Source organism: Heterocephalus glaber, unplaced genomic scaffold (genome assembly GCF_053883595.1).
Source record: "Heterocephalus glaber isolate CG9 unplaced genomic scaffold, H.glaber_assembly_v1.0 deba00001579, whole genome shotgun sequence".
In the NCBI taxonomy this organism is placed as follows: Eukaryota; Metazoa; Chordata; class Mammalia; order Rodentia; family Bathyergidae; genus Heterocephalus; species Heterocephalus glaber.
The window spans coordinates 732,033-749,727 of NW_028258360.1; the positions used below are offsets into that span (position 1 = coordinate 732,033).

Consider the following 17,695-nt stretch of genomic DNA (forward strand, 5'->3'; position numbering starts at 1 on the left):
CTTAGGGAAAAACCCGCTCCACTGTCTTTCTGCCTCCTCGCAAAGGGCAGAACATAGCCCCGGCCACCATGCCCTTCAAAAGTGTGGCCTGCACACAGAGCCAGTGCCCTGGACTCAAACTTGCGTGTGTGCGTGTGCGTGCGTGTGCTCGCGCGTGTCAGGGGAGGGGTCAGAAAGCAGTCACCAGACAGGCTTAGCGGTGTGTTGTGCAGAGGAGATGCTTCCCCCAACAATGCACAAAGCAGCCGGGCTGGGGAAGGTGAAGAAGATGGGAAGACAGGATTTCTGGGTGGAGAGTCCATCAGGCCGGGAAAGGGCTCCCCACCTCCCCTTCAGCTTTGCAGGGAGAGGCGCGGGCTGAGAAGCAGAAAGCAAGGAGGATGTTAGCGAGTTTCTGAAGCTTGGCGGTTTTCACACAGTGAGGATGCCCATATTGTGTGATCAGATCGAGCGAAATCATCTGCCAGCCTGTCTGTTCACAGAGCGATGCTATTCATAGAACATGTACCTCTTTCCCCATGTAACGTGCCATATGCCTCTTCTCTTACCTAATTAGGTGGAGGGAGTGCGGGGATCCTAGGGCCCTCGACTGTGTTCTCCGGTCCGTGGCAGGAGGGGGAGGAGAAATGCCAGTGACTCACAGGCCATTTCGGGCCCCTCTAGAATATTCCGCAGGGGTGTCAAGAGCAATAGGGGATCATCGTAATTAATAAATTCAACATGAGCCTTGGCTCCTGCTGTCTTTGGCATCATGGGAAAGAAAAGGAGAGAAGATTCCAAAGGTACCAGTCAGGCACCTCCTCATGCCTGCTCACGGAGCCGGAGTTAGGGGCCCACGGGGCGTTGCTGCCTGGCAGCGCCCCTCAACTCCCCGTGACAAACTGCCCACCGCTTCGGGTCTGCCCTGCACATCGCGGGGGAAACTCTCAGCCTGCGGTGGCCAGGGGCTGGGGAGGGGAGGGCAGGAGTTGGAGTTTAATGGCAACGCCCTTTCCCTTTGGGGGACATTCTAGAGCCGGTGATGGTGATGTTTGCACGACAATGTGAACGCGTTTCACGCCGCTGAATTGCACACCTGAAAATGGCTACAGTGTTGCATTTCGTTATGCATATTTTATCGCAATTTTAGAGAACATTTTTTAAACCCACTCAACACTATTGGCCAGTCTCATTTTCATTTCAAATGTAGGAACAGCAAATCAGCATTGGAGCCCGACCATCAATCCTAGTAAACTTCCCTAGTTTCTCACTTTCACACCTTCCCAAAGACTATTTCACACTCTCTCTGCCTCCCTCCTCCACTCCATCCCCTTCCTCAGCAGAGGCTTCAGAAGCTTCACTTTGACAAGAAAATTTGAGCCATCAGACAGACCCCTCCTTACTGTCCCACTACTAAGCGACAAGCCCACCCTTCCCACTCTAACCAAAGTCTGGGACTTCCTTCCTATTACTAGGAATGCATGTCCAGCTCTTATCCAAACCTGTCCCTTGGGCTGGGGATTTATCGCAGTGGTTCCACCGCCTGCCTCGAAAGCAAAAGGTCCTGAGTTCGATCCCTGGTACTAAACAAACAAACAAAAAAACAAACAAAAAACCCTGTCCCTTGCCAGGCAAGGTGGTACAAACCTGTGGTCCAAGCACTCGGGAGGCTGAGGCAGGAGGATCACTGTGAGTTCAAGGCCAGCATGGGCTATACATAGTAAGGTTCAGGCAGCCTGAACTACAAATTGAGAGCCTGTCTCAAAAAACAAAAATAGGGCTGGGGATTTAGCTCAGTGGTTTTGCCGCCTGCTGCGCAAGCGCAAGGACCCGAGTTCAATCCCTGGTACCAAAAAATCCCCCAAAAAACCCAAACAAGCAAAATCAACCTGCCCCTCCCTGGAGGGACTGAGGAATGGGGAATTACCAATAAATGGTCAGAGTTGTGGTTTGGGATGATAAAAATGTACAATAGAGTTGATAAGTAGTACAATATGGTTGTACAATATTGGGTTAATATGGTACTAAAGCCACTGAATTTCACACTTGAAGACTTAAAATGAATAGATATGGGGCGGGGGATTTAGCTCAGTGGTTCCAGCGACTGTCTCGCAAGCACAAGGACCCAAGTTCGATCTCCAGTCCCTAAAAAACAAACAAAATGAACAGATATGGTGGCCCACACCTGTAATCCCAGCACACTGGGAGGCTGAGACAAGAGGGTTGAAAGTTCAAGCCCCACCTGGGCAATTCAGCAATTAATCGAGACCCTGCCTCAAAAAAAATTTTAATATGCTAGGGATGTAGCTCAGTGCAAAGGCCCTGTGTTCAATCCCCAGTGCCACCAAGTTGGGAGGGGGGGGCGGTTAAAATGCAGGCCAGCTTGGGCCACACAGTGAGCTGAAGCTGGCTTGAACTACACAGTGAAACCCTTCCTCCAAAAAAAAGATGAATGTAATCATTATGTATGGAAAACATGTACTAATAAAAAAATTTTAATTAAATTAAAATATTTTAAACAAAAATCTTATAAATATTTTAACACAAAAAAACTTTTTTAAGCCACAGTCCTTTGACTTGGGCTCTGATCCAGCTGGCTAGCAGCTTTCTTCCTTCAGCACCCTCTCTTGCTCCAACTTTCCCAACCGATCCCAACCTCTGTCCCTTCCTAGCCACCAGCACACAGTGCATGTGCCTCACCTCTGGTCTGGAAAGGACCCTGGCACCTGCTCCCCGCCAGCACCGTGTCCTCCCGGAAGTGCTGGCTCACCTGCTTTCCTCCCCTCGCCTGGCTACAGACACTGTGCACAGAAAGCCGAGGATAAGCTCTGGGTCACCCAGGCAAGGACCGCTCAGCCTTCTTCACACACTTTTTTTTTTTTGTACCGGGGATCGAACTCGGGTCCTTGCACCTGCGCAGCAGGCAGCGAAACCACTGAGCTAAATCCCCAGCCCTTTCACACACTTTTGACATTCCTGACACCATCCCTTCTGGGCTACTTCCCACCTCAGGGAGAACCCTGTTTTTTCGTTGTTTTCTGAGGTACAGTCTCACTGGGTAGCCCAGGCTGGCCTTGAACTCACAGTGATCCTCCTGCCACAGCCGGCCCAAATGCTGGGATTACAGGTGTTAACCACCACTCCTGGCTCCGTGTCTTCCTCTGGTCCCTCCTCTCCCTCCTGAAGCAACTCAGGAACTCTCTCCTGAGCTCCTTCTCTTATCTCCTCACAATGTCTTCCTGTGGTTTTAAGCACCCATAGAGACCAGTGTGCCCCAAAGCGTCCAAGCCTCTGTCTCCAGCCTCTCCCTCCCTGGGTCTCCGGCATTGCAAATCCCGTCTTCCTGGCATCTCCATGCAATGACTTCCTGTCCCATCCTGGCTCCAGCCCTTTCTAAAGTCCCCAAAGGTCTACGTGGTAAAGACGTGGCCTCCAGGTGGCACTGTCGAAAGGTGGTGGTGATGGGTTCGTGTGTGAGGCCTGTAGGTCATTTGGGGACTGTGGGACTCTGCTGCCCGAGGATCCTCTCTTTCTCTGGTTCCTGCCTGAGGAGTGAGACATGAGCAATTTGCTCTACCATGTGTTTCTGCCACTCACTCCCACCAGGATGGGCTGCCTTGTTAGAGGCCAAAGTGATGCACCCCCTTGATCATGGACTGGAACTGCCAAGATCATGAGCCAAAATAAACCTTTTCTCTTCATAAGCTGATTGCCTCAGTTATTCTGTGACAGTGACAGAAAGCAGACAGACACACATAGCTACCTGCCTGGTTGCTGGACCAAATCGTAGGTCATCTTCTTGGTCCTTCTCTGCCTCACCCCTCACTCAGATTCAGCAAGCGCTATCAACTGGTCCTCTAAAACACATCCTGCATCTGTTCACTGTTCCCATCCCTGATCCCTATCACCTGGACCACTGCAAGATCTTGTTCAAACTCCTGCTCCCACACAGCAGCCAGACCCTTATATTAGCCGACATTCCCTGGCTCTCGATTGTCCTACAGTAATATCTAAGCCTTCCTTGTCATTTGAGTTCCCCTACCTTCCACCACGACTTACCTGAGCCACGCTCCAGCTCATTTACCGGGCTCCAGCCACACGAGCCACCCCATCCTGCTCCATGGCTTTCACACAGCGATGATTTCGCCTCTCTGGGGCCACTGGCTAGTCTGGGGACATCTCTGATTGTTTTGGTTTGGAGGGGAGGGAGCTGCTATTAGCATCAAGGCCGAGGACACTGCTAAACATCCTGGGTGGCAAAGAGCAGTCCTCCTGCCCCTAAATGTTAGGGAGCATAAGTGTAAGATATTATTTTCATTACTATGACATTTCTTCTTTTTCCCAATTTTTGTTTAATAAGTGCATGTTTGTAGGACATAATTTTATATTCCTCGTGTGGAGTTGGTTCATGTATATAACATATTGCAACTCCTTTTCTTGTCTCCTTTCCCTCTTCTTCCTCCCTCTTCCTTCCATCTTTTTTTTTTTGTACTGGGGATCGATCTCAGGTCCTTCCGCTTGAGAGGCAGGCAGTGGAGCCACTGAGCTAAGTCCCTGGCCCTTCCTTCTGTCTCTTGATCCCTTTCCTATCTGAGAAAGATCTGTCTCCCAACTTCCTTTTACCTATCTTTTATTTTGCTCTTTATTTATAATCTGGGTTTCTCATATAAGAAAAGCCATGTGATATTTAAGTTTGTGGGTCTGATTTATTTCACTTAACATTATGGTCTCAGCGTTCATCCATATTTCTACAAATAACTTGAATTTAGCTTTCTTTATGGCAGAGTAGTACTCCATTGTGCATGAATACCACATTTTCTTTAGCCATGCATCTGTTGGCAGACATATAGGCCATTTCCAAGATTTAGCTACTCTGAGTTGTGCTGTTATAAACTTCCTTTTAAAAAATTCCATTCAGGGCCCAGGGATTTAGCTCAGTGGTTTCGCTGCCTGCTACGCAAGCGTAAGGACCGGAGTTCGATCCCCGGTACCAAAAACAAAACAAAACAAAACAAATTCCATTCAGCACTGAATGTGGTGGTATACACCTGTAATCCTAGCAGCCTGGGAGGCTGAAGCAGATGGATCACAAGTTCTAGCCCACCTTGGGCAACCTAGTGACTTAGCAAGACTGTGTCTCAGAATTTTAAAAAAACCCAAAGCTTTACTCAGAAACATAAGCATTTTAATGCAAAGATTAAAAGAAAAAGGAAGGTTTAAAAATATGTTTTGTCCTGTGTGCTTTGGGGAAAAGAAGGAAGGACGGGGCTGGGGGCCGAGACCTGGACCGAGCTGCCAGGCATATGTTCAGGGAGCTCAGGCAGCAGCTCAAGGAGCTCTGACCTCACTTCCAGCCTCACCACTTTACCACTCGAGCTGAATCTGCTCTGCCCTCTTAAAAAGCACCGCTGGACTCAAGCTCCATCCCCAAAAGGAAATGCCAGCAAGATCGCCTCTCCTTATTTCTTGAAAGGAAAAAAAGAGATTTCCTTTTAGTGTTTAGTCTAATAAGCAGGAATCTGGAACCTCTGGCTCCAGCATTTGTATTGTGATGTTGGGGAAATTTCTGCAGGACTTCCATGCCATCCAAAGCCTAAAACAATCCCAGAAAGGCATGACTGAGGTAGCTATTTCAAAGTATATCAATTCATACTTTCTTAGCTTACTATAACTTTTTTCTTTCTTCTTCACGATAATACTAAACAGCAAGAATAATACTCTAGCAGGGAAGGGATTTAGCTCAGTGGCGCCACACCTGCCTGGAAAGCTCAAGGTCCTGAGTTTGATCCCTGGTACCAAAAAAAAAAAAAATACTCTGCTAAAAAAAAATAACTAGGAAGCTGGAAGCCGGTTATGGGCATGATAGAGCATACCTGTAATATCAGCACTCAGGAAGCTGAGGCAGGAAGATCACAGTGAGTTTGAGGTCAGCCTGAACTACATAGCAATACTGTCTCAAACAAACAAATAATAAAATATTACTAGCCCTGTGGGTATTACATAAGGGGCCAGGTTCTGTCACACACCCACACACAAGAGAATACGAAAAGAAGTGAGCAACTAGTACAGGAAGATTCTGCCCTAACCACCTCTGTCTTTAATTCCTACCTGGCCCTGAGTAGTACACAGCCTTCCTACTTGAGCTCCAACAGCAGGTCCTACCCCAGGCACTTAGTACATTTCCATTTCCTGAGTGTCCCTGGATGCGGTTCTAGCAGGGAAGGACAGCAGTGGCCAGTGAGTAGAGGCCATAGGCAACCTCTGGTGTAACAGGAAGAATGGCACAAAGGCTGCCAAGGGCATCTGGGTGGAATCCAGCAGGAAGAGGTCAAAGCGTCCAGTGTCTAGTGAAAAACAAGGTGCTTGGTGGCACACTTGGTAACCCCAGCACTAGGCAGGCTGTGGCACCAGGATCTGAGTTTGAGGTCAGCCCAGGCTCCTGTCTCAAAATAAAGAAAAGAAGAAAAAGAAAAGAAAAGGTAGCAGCCAAGGAGGTTTCACTTCCTCGGCTCAGTGGGATGAAGGAACTGGAAGATGGGTAAACATGGAGTTTCAGAAACTGCCAGGAAAGCTCTATAGGAAGCAGAACATGTTGCCCCCCTCCACTCCCCCAAAAGAAGCGTCCATAGAGCGTGTGGGGGAGGGGAGGCGGCTGGGGACAGAAAAGAAGGCCGGGACCCAGCATGGGGCTGCCGGCAGGAGGGCGGAAAGCCAGCTGAAGGCTGGGCTGGCCGAGGCCCAGAAAACCTCAACTCAAAGGAGTTGTGTGAGTGTAAATGCTCCTCCAGCACCATGCAAAAGGAAAAAAGGAAGAGAGAAAAAAGTCGAAAGTCTCAGAGGAAAGAGCTTTTTGTTTAAAAGGACTGACTACCTCTTGGGCCTGTCCCTAATTTTCTGGGTTCTGTTGCCAGTTTAAAAGGAGAAGTTTTATGTCACCGTGAGAGTCTGCATTTTTGTGGGATTCAAATATTCCTTAATTAGGTGTTGTCTCTTTACAGAAAGAAAAGACACCTTTTATTTCATTTCACTTTGCCATTTTAATTTACTCCCTTTCGTGTTTAATAATTAGGTAGGGGAATGTTAAACAGCTGCTGTAAAATATTACAAACCCTGCTCCCTGGGAACGTGGAGGGGGAACTCTCAGGGACTAGCCCCATCCAGGGCGGGGGTCCTGGGGGGCCCCACAGCACCAGGCTTGGGGAGCCAAGGATTGGGGTGCTCTTTGCTTCTGTCCCACTGCAGCCACTCACACTCCATCAGCCTCTCATCAGACCCTCCTCCAGGTTGATATGGGGTATAAGTGTGGGGCTAAGGGGTCAGATGATTGAATGCAGAGGGCCAGGCCCTGGGCTGCTGGGACTCAGACCCCCCAACCCCGGCCAGGGACCTGCTTGTTCCTCTCCTTGGGTGCCTTCTAGGAGGGCTCAGACTGCTTTAGCCCAAACCGGAGAATTTGCCCCTGTGGAACTTGGGAAAAAAAGAATCACTGTAAGATGGCAAAAGTAGCCAGGCATGGCAGCACAGGCCTGTAATCCCAGCATTTGAGAGGCTGAGACAGGAGAATCACTGCCAGTTCGAGGCTGCCTGGGCTACATAGCAAGACCCTGTCTCGAAGAAGTGACCAGGAAAATGTCTGGTCTCTCACTACTAGATAATGGCTTGAAAACAAAAAACAAAAAACATGGTCTTTCTATGTAGTTTAGGCTGGTCTTGAACTCACCATGTAGCTCAGGCTGGCCTCAGGCTTGCAGCAATCCTCCTGCCTCAGCCTCCCAAGTGCTGGGATTACAGGCCTGTGCCACCGTGCCCAGCTCACTATTGGCTTTTCTTCTGTTTTCTTTTTTTTTTTTTCTTCTGTTTTCAATTTGAGGAAAATGTCAGAAAAGTGAAGAGGCTTTGGTGGTTCTCCAGCTAAAAATGTTAAGGGGGAGATGCTCCCCATGTAGCTCAGGGTCAACCCTTTAGCAAAGGGCCAGGAGTGCCTGTGCACTGCAGAAGCCTCCTGGGGATCTGGAACACAAATTTGCAGGGCAGCCCAGGGCACTGGTTTCCTTCAGTGGAGCTGTGTATTATGCGTATGCACTCATTTTGCTGGCAAAAGAGCCCGTCATAAAATGTAATACTGACTATAAAACAAATCCGCGCTTTGAAATGACTCGCTTCAGATGTTTTCATAAATCCCTAATGGCTCAGCCCCTGCCTGCTATTGATAATATTAATGTGTTAATAGTTCCTCCAAAGCACCAGTACTGGGTAGGTCTGAACACACACACACACACACACACACACACACATGCACACTTGGAGATGGGGAAGAGAGGCAACTGGAACTGGAAAGCAGTAAAGCAGTGACTTGCCTTTTCCTTGAATTCCAGCAGCATTTTGCTGACCCTGTGAAGCCAGATCCAAGAGAGAAATCAGATTTTTTTTTTGTACCAGGGATCGAACTCAGGACCTCGTGCTTGCCAGGTAGGCGGGCTGCTGAGCTACACCCCTGGCCCAGATCTTCTAAATTCTTGGCGGGAACTCCCTGTAAAGTGCTTCACATTGGCTTATTAAAGAAGTATTTACATCGGCATACATGGACAGTAAAAAGTATGTGTGCAGACCCATATTCATAGCAGCACCAGGCACCACAGCCGAAAAGTGCAAACAGCCCAAGGCCCATCACTGGAAGAGCAAGCTGGGTGTGGTGCTGACACCTGTAATTGCAGCACTCAGGAGGCTGAGGCAGGAGGATTGCCTCAAGTTCAAGGCCAGCCTGGGCTACATGAGTTCTAGGCCAACTTGAACTACATAGTGAGACCCTGTCAAAAAACCAGAGAGTGAGAAAGACATGACCACAGCAGTCAGACCTTTGTCCTCAGCCTTAAAGGGACAAATATGACCTTAGACCTGCCCTTCAATTTCTCTCACCTGTCATCCTCTACAGCAGGCTGCCGAGGACTCCAGGGTCCCATTCCATTAGTTTTGACCACTCTGTTATTTTTGTTCATTTTTACAGTACTAAAGATTGAACCCTGGGAATGCTGTGCTACATCCCACCCCTTTTCATTTTTTGAGACAGGATCTTGCTGTTGCCCAGGCTGGCTTTGAACTTGTAATCCTCCTGCCTCAGCCTCCTGAGTAGCTAGAATGTCAGGGATGCACCACTGCACTCAGCTTTCTGGCCAGTTTTAAATCAAGCAGGTGTCAACCTCAAGCCTTCTCTGTGCACCAGGTCTGGGTGACACGGAAGCTGCTGACGAGAAGTCCTCTGAATCTCCCTCCCAGAGAATGAGGACCCTGTGCACACAAGGGGCCCAGTGGTGAGGATCCTAGTCAAGCAAAGTGAAGAGAGACGGGTCCTGCCCCGCCTGCCAGGAGAGCCCCATTGAATGGAGATGGGGAGCAGAGCTTGGGACGCCCCTGACCTGAGAAGCCTCAGATGAGACTGCCCAATACAGGTAGGATCTGATCAGGGTCCCATTCATGAACAGAACAGAGTCAGACAACAGACTAAATGCTGGAAGATACCGTGGTGGCAGGAGGCTGAGGCAGGAGGATGGCTGTGAGTTCAAGCACAGCATGGGCTTCATAGAAAGTTAAAAGCCAGCCTGAACTGAGGAAAACTCTGGAGTTGGCATCCAGATTTTCCAAATGAACCACTTCACCTCCCTGCCAGGTAATAAAATGTTTCCCTAACTTCCCTTCTTGCTCCAAAGGACACTGTTTTATTTTTTTTAATTAATTAATTTATTTTTTGGTACCAGGGATCGAACTCGGGTCCTTGCGCTTATGTAACAGGCGGCGAAACCACTGAGCTAAATCCCCAGCCCAGGACACTGTTTTATTAAAAGGTGGAGGAGGTGGGAGACTCCAAGAGTGGAGAGAGAAGTCAGGGGAAATTATATTTTAATTCTATTTTTTAGATCCATTCAAAAGTTAATTAGGCAAAATTAGATAAGTATGCACTCACAGAGAATAGAATGTGAGCCTTTACTAAATTGGGCACAGACCTGTAATCCCAGCACCCAGGAGGCTGAGGCAGGAGGATCAATGCCAGTTTGAGGCCAGATTGGGCCATATAGTGAGATTCTGCCTCAAAAAAAAATTTAAAAATGTAGCTATTCTCAGTCTTGCTTCCTTATAGGCTGTCATCCTGTATTTGGTTGGGTCCAGATGTATAGGCCCTGATCATTTCCACAGTTAGATTTAAATGTGCCATAATCATATGCATGTGAGAGTGCATGTGTATATGTGTGTATGCACGTGCATGTGTAATCTTGGCTGATCAACCATACATTTCACATGGCTACATATCCTGTGCATTGGAGCAAAAATGTGCACAACACACTGTAGGGAGCATTGGTTTTTTGGGTTTTTTGGTACCAGGGATCGAACTCGGGTCCTTGTGCTTTTAAGGCAGGCGGCAGAACCACTGAGCTAAATCCCCAGCCCTTGTAGGGAGCATTTGTGTTCACAGTGTTCCGGTTCTGGATGTTTTCAAGAAAACTGTATTTTTCTTTTATGCACACCCATTGACTTTTCCTGGTAATTATTCTGGAAGCCAGACCCTTTTAATGGTTTTGGCAGGGACTCACTGGAGCAGGAAGAAGTGGAGAAGAATGCAAAGTTATAAAGTGCTTCTCACATTTTTAAATGAGCTTCTCCTGGATTATTGACTGGCTGCTTGATGGTTCCTGTTTTTCAGGCTGACCCAAGCTCACAGAGCGTCAGGGTGGGAAGGCAAAGCTGAATAGATCAGTCAGATCTCTGCATTTTCAGGAAGCTGGAGAAAAGTGGTCTTGGTTTGTTTTTGTTTCATGGTTGTTTTTTGTTTTTTTAAAACCAGGGATTGAACTCTGGTACTTGTGCTTGCAAGGCAGGTGGCAGAACCACTGAGCTAAATCCCTGGCCCTTTTGTTTTGTTTTGGTACCTGGGATCAAACTTGGGTCCTTGCGCTTGCAGGGCAGGTGGTGGAACCACTGAGCTAAATCTCCAGCCCAAAAATGGTGGTTTAACAGGACTCATTTTGCCCACTTTTTTTTGTTTTTGTTTTTGGTACCAGGGATCGAACTCAGGACCTTGTGCTCATGAGCCAGGCATCAGAACCACTGAGCTAAATCCCCAGCCCTTTGTGGTTTTTTTTGTTTTGTTTTTTTGGTACCAGGGATCGAACTCGGGTCCTTGAGCTTGCACAGCAGGCGGTGAAACCACTGAGCTAAATCCCCGGCCCTTCCTTTGTTTTGTTTTAAGACGGGGTCTCCCTGTGTAGTTCCGACTGACCTTGAACTCACTATGTAGGCTAGGCACGTCTCAAACTGGCATCAATCCTCCTGCCTCAGTCTCCCAAGTGCTTGGGATTTCAGGCATGGGCCACCAAGTCCAGTTGAAAACACAGTTTTGAAACAGGATCCCAACTGTCCCCTGCCTCCTTCTCATCCTGCATCCAGCAGGCAAGGGACCCTAAGATGTTGGGGTACAGGCTCAACTGACCTGTGTCAACTTTGCAAAAAACAGGAGGGAAAAGGAACAGAAGGAGTGCGGGATGGGGAGAGCAAGGAGAGGGGGAAACAGAGGCCAGAGTGGGGCCCAAGGAATCAGGAGGCTCAGGAGACCTTCCTGGGAGCCCACCACGTTGTCATGGCAGTGACTCGGCAGACTGCAGGCCTCAGGAGAGGCTAGGGCGGGTCCTTAGCAAGTGAGCCAAGCAGCCTCACACACGTGTACACCAGGCAGCGTCCGCCCGGGACGCAGCTGGAGACCCGGGGCCACACCTCAGCCCCCTTCCCATCACTCCATGACGCCCGTGTCTCCCCAGCACTCAGGTTCTGGCTGGGCCCACTGGTGTACAAGCCCTCCAAGCACTGGTTCTATCAGAAAATCGCAAGGCCACACGTTTGCACACACTCAGGACCCTGCCCTCAAAACCTCACTCGCACAGGGATGCACGCTGACCGGAAGGAAGCCCCCTTGCCAGGCCTAGTACCCGTGGGCCTTTTCTTAAGTACATAGTCGTCCACACTTGCCTGCTGCCCAGGCAACCGCAGCCGGATCATCAATGACCCCGCGCTGGCAGGCGCGGCTCGGTCCCTTTCCAGAGCTGGGATCGCACCAGGAGCAGGGCGTTTCCCGCGCTGGAGGGACTTCTCCAACTTGGAGCGGCAATCGGGCCCTGGGCAAGGACGCCGGGGCGCAGAGCCCTGGTTTCCGGCCCCGGGAGCCAAAACTCCTCGGATTCTCACGGTGTTTGGCGGGCGCTGCGGCGTGAGCGGGGAGATGATTACGCTCAGAAGGAATCGCGACTCCTCGCGGAGCCATTACGCGCGTAGCTCCGCACGCGCAGGTCCCGGCCCGGCTTTCAGCTGCTTCCCCTCCCTCCCTCCCTCGCTAACCACTAGCTCGTAATTTGTGGGCCACCGTGGAGCTGCGCCCGGGGCTGCAGGCCCCAAATTAAAGCACTTTTGCAGCCCGGACACCCAGCGAGCTGCCTCCACGCTGGGCAGGCCGGCACCTCCTGCTCCCCGCGCACCTCTCCCCGCCCAGCGCCCCAGCTGCCGAAATGGATGGGATTTCACGCGCACGCATTCACACGCACTCACACGCACACACGCGCGCACACAAACATTCCCCGTCCAACACCGCCCGCACTCGTGCACGAGCCCGGTCGTTTTCCTTTTGTGCTCGCTTGGCAGGCCGGGCATTCCTGTCCCAGGTCTCCGCTTCCTTCGGCACTTTCCTTCTGGGTCCCCCGGGCCTGCCCGGATGCGTCGCCTTCAGCCTCGCCGGGGGTGCCCTCGCCCTCTCCCGGGAGGACCGGGGCCGCGGAGATGCGCCCTGCGCGGGCTGAGTTCTGCAAACCGCTAGGACTTCAGGGCTGGCCTCCGGCCTGCGCCGTTTGTTTTCCCTTCGCCCCCTGAATGCTAGATTAAGACGTAAAGATTACCCGGGCCGAATAATGCCGGGAGTCAACACTCAGCAAACAAAAAGTGCTTGCACAACTCGCCAACCCCGCTGGGACCCTGGCCGCGGGCTGGGGGAGAGAACACGCTCCTCGCTGCTAATTACAAATAAATGATGATGTGCTCACTAAGTAATTGATTTAATGAAGTTCCTATGAAACTATTAAACCCGGGTGGAGGTCAGGCTGGAGGCGCCCCATTGTGGGCTGTTTAACTCCTCCGGGCTCCTCGGAAAGACATCGGGGCTAATAGGTGAAGTCACAGCTGCCCGTGCTGACTTCCCGGAGCGCCCGGCCGGCCGCGGGCACCCTCGCGCCCTCCTCCTGTCGCGCCCTCGTGCCCCGCCGCCCGAGCCCCGCGCCGGCCAGCTTACCCACGCCACTCCCAGCCCCTGCGCCAGCTCCCGAGGGCCTCTCCAAAAGGATCCCGGGTCTCGTTAAGAGTGGGAAGTTGAGCTCTGAACTTGTGCGCACCGCCAGCAGTCGGCGGCGTGCACCGCCGCCCACCCCTCCCTCCTCACCCCAGCCCACCCCACCCCACCCCACCCCCGCCACTCCGTGCAGGAACTTCAGCCAGTGTGCCACGCAGGGTGCTCGCGCGCTCTTGGCAAGGCGCCTGGAGACCGAGCGCGTGCCCGAGTCCTGGAGGGGGCGGGGCGGGGCTGGGGTGTGTGAGTTGTGCGTGAGCGTGTGCGAGGGTGTGTTTGGGTGTGCGCGCGTTCTGGGCCAAAAAGACCACGTGTCTGCACCCTTTTCCGTGGCCTGGGGCCTGTTTGTGAATAAAAAAGAAGTAAAAGTAGGGCAAACGGAGAAGGAGAGCATAGGTGACTACGAGATTACTGTGGTAGAAGGTTGGGCCTGGCAGCTCCAGTCTTAGGTCTGCGGATCTTGCGGCATTTCCACCGCCCAGGCGACTCCGGGCCTCGAGTGGGGCGGCAGGCCCCAGGCCTACACCTCTGGCTGCTAGATTTGAACTGTTCAGCCCACCCCCTCGGGCAGAGTCTCGGGTCTCAGCAGGAAGGGTAGGGACTAGTCCTGAAGCGAGGTTCCCAAGGAAGAAATGTGACCACCCCTTATCCCAACAGCCAAAGGGAGCCCGGGGAAACTTTCTCAAAAGGCAGAGAGAGAATCAGACCCTGCAAGTGGATCTAGAGGTGAAGATGCTAAACCTTGCACCCGACCTCGAGGGTCCAAATCTCTCATATCCACAGCAGAGGGGGCGTTGGACGCATCTCTCCGCTCCCCGGGTCTGCTAGGGGTTCTGAGGTAAAGGGAGGCCCAGGTCCAGCTGAAACTCCCCCTGGGAGACAGAGGCGCCCGCAGGCTTCCGCCAGCAGAAAGAAAACTGCCAGGATGCCCTCCCCCTCCACCAGCCGAGTCTCCCCTCCTCCTCCAGAACTGGCAGTTAAGTTTCTTGAAGCATGCATTTCATTTATGGTGCCACAGTTAGTTGGCAGTACGCTTCATTCTTTTTATTTTTTTAATAGGAATTTCCAAACTGCTGAAACCATCTGATTTTGAATCAAACACTTGGAATAGTGCAAGGGGTAGAGGATGTTTTTGGCGTCGCTGTGGGCCAACCTTAAACAGAACTCCACTTCTGCCTGGGTCTTTGAGTCTCACTGAGGGTCTCAACTTTTGATTCCTCAGGGAATATTAGCCAATAAAGAGATGGGGGGGGTCTCACTTGAGGGTCTCAGTTTTGCCATCTGTAAAATTGGAGCTGGAGCTCCTTGGCTGAGGCTCTTTGGCTTTGTTTGTGATCTGTGAAGGGGATTTGGGGGGAAGTGAAGAGGGCTGTTTGCACCACGCTTTTGTCTGTCTTTGTAGAAGCGAGGCCCTTTGTAAAATAATGCTCCGCCACGCTGCCTAATGGATTTTGGCAGGGCTGAGGTTTTCCTTTTTCCCCACCCAGGAGCGACGAAAGAGAGGGGATGTTTCCAATCCCGGCGAGTCCCGCGTGGCGCTTGTTTGTTCAGCGGCGCTCTCCGAAATGTGCCCCAAAGCGGTGCACGCGGGCCGGGCTCTCTCCTCCCCCGCCCCGGCAGCTGTTCGCATTTTGTTCCCGTCTCCCCTCCCCTCCTCACTCCAGCCCCCCGTATTCCTTTAACGCCCGCTGCTGATTGCATCCCTGCTGCCTCTAGTGTAGGATGGGCCCCTCTCTTCAGCCTGCAAATGAGAAGTGACACTTGCTCTCGGCTCAGCCAACGCAGGAGCCGGCGCGGGGACGCAGGCCCATTGACCGAGCGCGGCCCTGGCCGGCAGGCTCGGCGGCATCCGAAGCTGCCTTAATTAGTACCATCTTAAATAGTCCAGCAGCCACCGAAGACAAAGTTGAAGAAAGACAGGCTGAGTGCCCCCTCGACAAGCTCTTTTTCCAGTGTCATTCAATATTTAATGCACCCGCTTGTAATGCTACTACTGGTGTTCCTTTCTAAGCAAGGACATTATTTTTTCACGGTGCCCATAGCCAGGGAAAGCCCTTTAGGCAAAGAAAATCAAAATGTTTGTTGTTTTGGATGACTTATAACTCTTGTTTAACACAAGCACTTTGAGGGAAGTATAACAGGCGCAGCCTCCAAAAGCAAACAACACAATCCTTGTGACAGAGTCGGACACAAAAAGCACATTGTCTTGCGGACTACCCCTTTCTCTGGTGCTGGATGGGGGCCTGTCTCCCAGTGAACACCACGGTGCCATTTCACTTTTGAACTATTGTTTTTGAGTTATGCCATGTGGTCAAAAGGAGAGAGAAGGGGGTTGTTTTCCAGGCTCCTAAGACAAACGAGTTGCCTTTTCAATGAAATCCCCCCGCGATCCTTGAAAACGGAGTTTAAATGTCACCTCCGCCTTTCTAATGGGCACAGGGCTGGAGGCGACCCTTCAAAGCGCCTTGGTGATAAACGACCCTTATTAAATATGGCCCGGGCCGCTGGGAAAGTCCCCAGAGCGCCCCCCGCTGGAGGGCCCGAGCATCGGCGGCCCGGCGCAGGCCCAGACCCAGCTCGCCCGGGACTGAGAGGGAGGCGGGGTGGGGAGCTCGGGTGAGGGGGACCAGTTGTAATACAACGTCCTATCTGCCTCCCACAACACGCCCGTGCGCCCCATCCCCACAGGCTCGGCGTGAAAGCTCGGTGCATTTCCCCCCTGACTTCTTTTTGTCCGCTGTCGAGTGGCGTCTCCAAGTCTGAGCTGCAAAGTTACTGATTTGCAAGCTGCATGTTAAGGCAGCCCATGTAAGTAATTTCTCCGGGCACCCCAGCAAAGGAGAACAAATCGCTGACAAAGGCGAGCGCTTTCGATTCAGCGGCGTCGTTAGGGCAACCCCGAAGTATTCCTCCTATAATAAGTTCCACTTCAAAGAGTTTCTCATTCAGCGGTGACTGCTTCGCACTTTTATTAAGTCCCGGCTTTTTCACTTGGAGGAATCATCTGTTTGGTTATTTTTCATCGTGTTTATTTTTCACCATTCACACAGTACTTGTATTAAATAAACAAAGAACAATCGCTCTGCAAATAAAAGTACTTAGGTGGGGAGAGAAGAGGAACCGGAGCTTTGGCGCCCCTGCTCCCCCCCCCCGACCATCTACCCCACCCCCACTCCGCTTTCTCTCCTCCGGTCTTCATTCTTTCTCCTCTCTCTCAAGCTAGGAAGTTCTAAAGAGGAATCAGAAAAAAAAAGCCATATACATATACATATATATATATATATATATGTATGTATGCATGTATATATCTGATGTGGAAAATGACTGCACTAACTTGGCACGAAAGGAGAGGTCACTGCAACTGTATCTTAATAGAGTGTCTCCAATGGTCATGGACCGGCTGCCAGAGATTCCCCTGGCCCTGCCCATTGCCATAGCAATTCTGATGCTCTGCGTGGATGTACCATAAAAGCAGTAGTTTGAATTTCAAAGAACATGCCTTTGAACTTCTCCCCGCTTTATTAGGCGCTGGGGTTGTATGTGAATGTGTGCTCAGGAGTGGTTGTGAGTGGGCGTGGGGGCCAGTGTTTCTGGGAAGTTTTGTTCAGGGAGAGAGTGCTTTCACTGTGGGTCTCCTCCACCATTGCTCCAGGCCTGGAAGATTTCCATGGTCATGTGTCCTGTTGTGGTACCCTACGGGTGGACGGGCAAGCGGGTAGGCTTGTGACAGGATGGAAGTATTAATAAGCATCTGGATTGTTTTGTTTACCTTGTGATCAGCTTTCCTTTGCTCTGATTTAAGGCGATCACTTGGGAAAACAGATCGTCTTGCCTGCCCCTTCCCCAGATGTTGTATTTCCTAACCAAAGTGGGATTTAAAAATCATTTCCTAGCCTAGATAAAACTACAATGACCTCCCAAAGCTTCCACAAAATGAAAGACATCAATTATGAGAATGCAGTACAAACATGACATCTGCAGACAGCTGGGCCCAGCTCTTTGGTTTGGGCCCCTCTTTTTCTTCAAGTCCCCAGTGCAATGGTACTTGCAGGCCCATCTCCAACTCAAGAAAATATAATTCTCATCGAGCTCTTTCTAAGTACATTATATTTTAGGAGCATTAGCTTTACAAAAGAGCATCCAAATGGGGAAAATATAAATACATGAACTATAAATAATCATGTGTTTGGAGATTCTCCTAGCCTGGAAAACAAAGTTTATGACTTAAACGGTGCTTGCAAGGGCCACATTTTGCCCACAGAAGATGAAGTCTTTGATGATAGCCAACTTAGTGTCAATAAGTGGCTTTCTTTGAGACATATTCAGATGGGAACGTCTTGCTTG

General features: G+C 50.8%; 1 long non-coding RNA gene across 1 annotated transcript in view; it reads right to left on the bottom strand.

Annotated features, from left to right (window-relative positions):
* LOC147823456 (uncharacterized) overlaps positions 1-13,419 on the bottom strand; it is a 99,464-nt gene extending 86,045 nt beyond the window's left edge. The window contains exon 1 of the long non-coding RNA XR_015443770.1: positions 13,298-13,419. This is a non-coding gene — a long non-coding RNA (uncharacterized LOC147823456). The remainder of the gene's footprint in view (positions 1-13,297) is intronic.
* Between the last annotated feature and the right edge of the window lie 4,276 nt (positions 13,420-17,695).